At 43.2% G+C, this 5,843-nt stretch overlaps 1 pseudogene; it reads left to right on the top strand.

The window, feature by feature from the left end:
• The first annotated feature begins 3,070 nt into the window (after positions 1–3,070).
• LOC103566777 (glycoprotein-N-acetylgalactosamine 3-beta-galactosyltransferase 1 pseudogene) lies at positions 3,071–5,084 on the top strand (annotated as a pseudogene).
• Positions 5,085–5,843: the final 759 nt, after the last annotated feature.

The raw sequence follows: 5,843 nt of genomic DNA, 5'->3' as shown, positions 1-5,843 counted from the left end.
ACTAACAAGAAGACTAGTTCCCATTCTCCATCCGAGGTGCATATCAACATTCCATGTAATCTCACCCTGCAACATTTTCTCCATGTGGATTCCAGGAAACACCTGGTATACTAGCCTTTTTTTTTTTTTTTTTCAATGGGCTGTATTGTTCCTGCCTCATCCCTCTGACCTCTAAATGCTGATAAGCCCCAGGGCTGTCTTCTAGTCACAGTCAAACCCCTCATGAAATTACCTAGTCATATGGCTTCAAACTGCTATCTCCAGCCTGAATCATTCCTCTGAATCCCAGTGTGGTACATTCAACTGCTCAGTCAACATTTCTACTCCGATGACTAAACAATGTTTCAAGCTTACCATGTTTAACACCATCCATCCCCCCCTCAAAAAAAAAGAAAGAAAAGAAGAAGGAAGGCAAAAAGGAAGGAAGGAAGGGAGGGGAGGAGAGAGGGAGGGAGGAAAGAAAACAAAAGAAAAAACACCTCTGCTCCCTTGTCTATATTATCACAAAGAACTGCAGATAAATGTGGGAACTGATGTTAAATGTATTACAAAAAAGAGTTTTCTTTTTAAAAATGGTAGAAAGAGTGTATGACAATAACACTGTGTTTGCCACAAACTCATGGACCTACTCTGCCTTTCCTTCTCTTCTGTCTGTTCTCAACACAGCAACCAGATTGATGGAGTTAAAATGACAGATCGTGCCATTTCTCTACTCAAAACATTCCGATGGTTTCAGATCTTACTTTAGTAAAAGCGAGCGTCGTCACTGCTGCCTATGAATTCCTAAAAGATTTGACTGCTTCCTCTCTGCGCTCATCTCCTAACACATCTTCCTTGCACATCCCACTCAGGGAGCACTGGCTGATGGTTCTCAAGAATAGGAGGCACTTTTTCTGTCAGTAAGCAGGGCACTCAGGGAGCCATTCTCAATTGGGATGCATGTCCTTTCATTCCAGAAAGTTTCCTTGAATTATCTAATTGATAATACTCTCTTCTCTGTTCTCTGTCTTACTTTTTATAGAATCCCTAGTACTTCAACTGGGCATCTCCTGGAATGATTTTTACTTTAATCTTTTCTCATATCTTCCAGCTTTGTCTTTCTGCTCTACATACTGGAGAATTTTTTCAACTTTATCTTCCAAAACTTCTACTGAGCTTTATTTCTGCTCTCTTGATTTTAATTTCCCAAAGATCTGTTGTGTATGTTTGTGTGTGTGTGTGCGCGTGTGCATGTGCGCATGCATGCGCAAGCATGCTTTCTGGATTGCTCTTTTCTCCCCAGCATATTTTTCTTATTTCATGCTTACCATATATTTTGTTATCTCCCTAATGATACAGATGGTAGTGCTTTAGTATTTTTGAAGTTTTCTTCTCCCTGGAGAGTTCCTATTTCCTCCAATTTATTTTTTCCCCCTTTGGTTTGTTTCTCCTTCTACCTCAAACCTTTTGCTTGAGAGACTTCTGGTTGACTCCCTTCTCTGCTCACAGGAAGGGTGGCAAACTAGAAAGCTGTTCGAGGTTCGAAGTGTATACCCTCCATGATCTTCTCCAAGTGGTGCTTCAGCTGGGCCATTTGGTGCAGAAGGAACTCTGTCGGTTCTTACGATTCTTCTCTTGGAGCCATCAGTTTCTTGCTAGAAAATTCCTCTGATATCCCGTGTGGGGGATAAGCCTCTGGGAGTTCAGTAGGAGAAGAGATTTAGGACATCAAACAGCTGCCTTCACAACTTTAGTTTTATTTCTCCCCTTTCAACTGCATTCTACACAATCATCATTCTCCATGTTACTCGTAGCGCGACCAGTTAGTATTCTTGTAATTCGAAAGCCTGTCGAAAATGGTTCATTTTAGATCACTTTGACTTTAAATGCCCATGCCCCTTCTATAAAATTCTGTCATCATGGATCTGTCGACGAAAATAATCCATAACCAATCTATAAATGAAAACTTGGGAGAGTTTATTCTGAGCTAAAATATGAGGACCATGTCCCGGGGCCTTTCTTCCTGAAGGAAGAAAGGGCACCAAAGAAGTGAGGTATGCAGAGTGGTTATATACCCCCAAAGAGGATGCTTTACATATGATTGAAATGTCCCTCTCTCAATAGTCACAAGATTGCCCTATGGCACAGCGCTTGATGGACACAGCAGGTAGTGGTCTGCTATCTCAGAGGGCATAGCAGGAGGCAAGTCTATTGTCTTGAGCTGGGTGGTCACAGGTGAACGCAGCAATCAGTTCCTAGCCTAAGGAAAGATGCTTAATCCTTAAGGAAATGCCAACCTTGGGAGGGGGAGGGAAGTTGCACCTTTATATCAAGGGCCTTTGTTTTTGCCATAGGGAATATCTAAAGCAGATATACAATGCATGCTCAATGGCAATGGTCAGGCCCTTTTGGAAAGACAAGGTCAGGCCGAATTAGGTTTACACCAAATGGCTTCCTCATAAACTCCAATATATTCCATTACTTACTTACTATATGCCATTTTTATTTGTCAGATCTGTTAAGTCAATAACTTTTCACTAGTCTTACATCTTCCAAAATGGTGTTGCTTTTTTCTCCTCTACCGTTTTTTCCTAATAATTTCGATTTATATCTTTTAAAATCTCTCTTCACTGTAGCTTTAAAGCAGTTTCAAAAGGGATCAAAAAAAGATGTGCTATTCATCTTCTGTTTCAAATGCACCCATATATCGAAAGAACATGTAATCAGCAGCAATCTCAAACTGCACCATTAACAAGTCCCTACTTAAGGCAGCAGAGATGCGGGCTGGCTGCTCCTGGGTGGGCGTGAGCCCGCGGGGCAGGGAGCCCAGAGAGAGAGGGCGCCAGGCGAGGGGGCAGGGCGGAGACGCTGGGGATGGAACGCGCGGGGAGGGGGCACACGAGGAGGGGACGGTTGGGGAGCGGGTACGAGAGGCGAGGGGAGGCTGGGAGCGGGAGCGAGCGGGGCGGGAGCACTTTGGATGGAGAGGCTGGGGAGGGGGCCCGCGGGGCGAGGCGCGCCGGGCAGGAGCGCGTGAGATGGGGACGCTGCGGAGGGGGCGCGCGGGGCGGGGCGGGAGTATATTGGATGGAGACGCAGGCCGGCAGGCCGGGCGCTCGGCGGAGGCGGGACCCACTGTGGCTGCGGCCACCCAGGAGTGACGGGGTGGCCCGAACCACCCTCGTGGCTGTCCTGAGGAGCGACGAGGGGCGGATGGTGTCGCCCCCGGAGGGCCGAACCGGGCTGTGACGCGGTCAGTTTCCGGAGAGCCGGTCAGCTGAGCGCCTCCGGCCTCCCGCAGGGGTCTGTCTCCTCCACCTGCTTTCCACCGACAGTGCCCGCCCCAAACTGCAGAGGCAGGCTGGTTCTGGAGCTCAGGGTCTTCTCTGAAAATGATGGGGTAGCGGGGTTGTCCTTTTCCAACTGGAATCACTCTTAAGCGGAGGGCGGGAGATAGAAGACAGGAAATAAAGGATAAATGTGGTGTATTTTCATGGTATGTCGACTTTCCTTTTAGATTTTAGGAAATAACTTCTGGAAATGACCTCTAAGGCTTGACTGAGTGTTGTAACTTTCCTGTATGCATCAGCCATCAAAGTTTTCTTATTTCTCAGCTATTTAGTGTTTTGTGGAGAAAGGAGGGTGACATGCAGCCTAATATTCTTCATAATGAGCTTCGGTCTAGGCATTCAGATGATAAGGGACAGAATCATCCAGAAGGAGAGGTGTTCTTCACTGCAGATGCCAGCCAATGTAAAGACGAGAACACAGACATCGCTGAAAAACTCTGTCAGAAAGTTAAAATTCTTTGCGGGGTTGTGACGTCGCCTTAAATTCTAAAGAGAAAAGCTAAATGTGTAGGGTTAGGGTTGTGATCAAGTCCAGCATTGTGATCAAGTATTATTTGTGAATTCAGAAGGAAATAAAGACTTCTCTTCTGTGGGATTAAACATCGAAGAAGGCAGAGACCAACTCTCCTGGAAAACTATGAAAGCTTCTCAGTGCGTTCATGACCATTGTCTAGAAGAGGAGGTTTGCTTATGACAGCAGATGAGGTTACAGGTCATACTAGAGAAGCTGAGATGGCTTCTGGCAAACTACAGGCCTCCAGAACCCTTATACCTTGGGAGAAGATTTAAGTCCTACATAAAGCATGGCTACATGAGTGGAGAAGGATCTGTACCAAACAAAGAAGACTGGAGGAGATTTATTGATACATTCAAGACAGACAGGTGCACACACAGTGCTTCCATTGAAGACTTAGTGCCAGGGAGGTGCATGGAAATCATAAACATAGATTCAGAGGATTCCAGCGATCCCACTGGAAAAGAAACTTTCCATCCCTTTGGACCAGAACTCCGCTTAATCAAAGGTTATCTAACCAGAATCTTTTGGTACTGGGATTATAACTATTATCCTCCTGAATGGGTCCTGGTTTCTGTTCTGATCTTGCAGTTTGTTTTCTCTATGTTGACTTGACAGTTATACATGTGTTGGAATATTTTGTTTATCCTTTTCATCCATATGGTTATGTATATAGATGTCCACCTGCCTTACCTGAGACTAAAGGAAACAAGTGAAAAATACAAAAATGAAGATCCAAAGGCAAAGTCAGGAAATTCTTGGAGGAAAAACATGAGTGAACAGAAGTGAAGTGCTTTCATATGTCTGATTCTCAACTGAAGCTTTAAATGAGCTATGCAGTTTGTTAAAAGGTGTTTTGATACAGTAACACACATACATACATACATATATGCATATTATTATTTAAGGTTTTTAAAATGGTGGTGGCCAGGTAGGGTAGAGGAACTAGAGATTCTGTTGCCCGTTCCTGACCACATGTATTACCGTCACTGAGAAACCAAAATAAATTTGCTAAAACTGCACCACACCATTTTGTAACGTATATGCAAAGCTAAATAAACCTGTCTTTAAAAAATTTTAGAAAGAAATACTTTTGCTCAGTGTTGTTTGTAAACTCAAGCCATGCATTTGTACTTTCAATGATTATTTACAATTGACAGTATTTCTTCCAGAAAAAGAATAAAAATGGCACTTGTTCTAAATGTGCATTGATTAAACCACAATTTGAAATAAAAAAGAAAAATCCCCATCAGTGTCTTCCAAGAGTCTACCAGAACATAATTTTACTTTTCTAACACCAAATTACCAGATCTCCATGCTGGAAATCATTCAATTAAACAATTATTTAATAATAATAATTATTATTATTCACACCAAATTTCCAAGGTCTGTGCTAGATGTTGCACAAGAAACAATAAGACGTGGCTTTTACAGTCAAGTTGTTTATTTTTGGGTTAATATGTATATTTATATGACCGACATGAACAAATCAGAGGACATCTAACTGGCAAAGCATGTGATTCTAGAAGTAAAATGAGAGGCGAGAAAAAGGAATAATCACTGTTGTCTGGAGAACAGACAAAAGACTTTCTAGGGTTGGGGGAAGGCTGCAGTTTGACTCAGACTTCAAGGAGTAGTAGAGGCATGGGCCGGAAGTGGGAAGGAGCTTTCCATGTCAAGTGAGCAGAACAGCTTCCTTACATGTCATCTAGAAGGAATGTTGAAATGAGAATGCAGTTTTGAGAGGACTATAAGACACATCTGACTGAAAATGTCATGTGTTGCTAAACAGTGGGAAGAGGGTACTTCCCCAGGCAAGCTTTCAAATAAGACCCCAGGTCTGGTCAATTCCTTGTTTGCAATCCTGTGGGAAACCACAGAGGACCCACTAAGCTGTGTCTGGATCCCTGACTCATTGAAATTGTGAGATATTAAAGATGTGTCATTTTATGCCATAAATTTTATAGTTTTTTATTCCACAGCAGTAAAGCACTAATAAA

This window comes from Equus przewalskii, chromosome 16 (assembly GCF_037783145.1).
Source record: "Equus przewalskii isolate Varuska chromosome 16, EquPr2, whole genome shotgun sequence".
NCBI lineage: Eukaryota > Metazoa > Chordata > Mammalia > Perissodactyla > Equidae > Equus > Equus przewalskii.
This window is presented reverse-complemented; position numbering and strand designations above follow the sequence as displayed.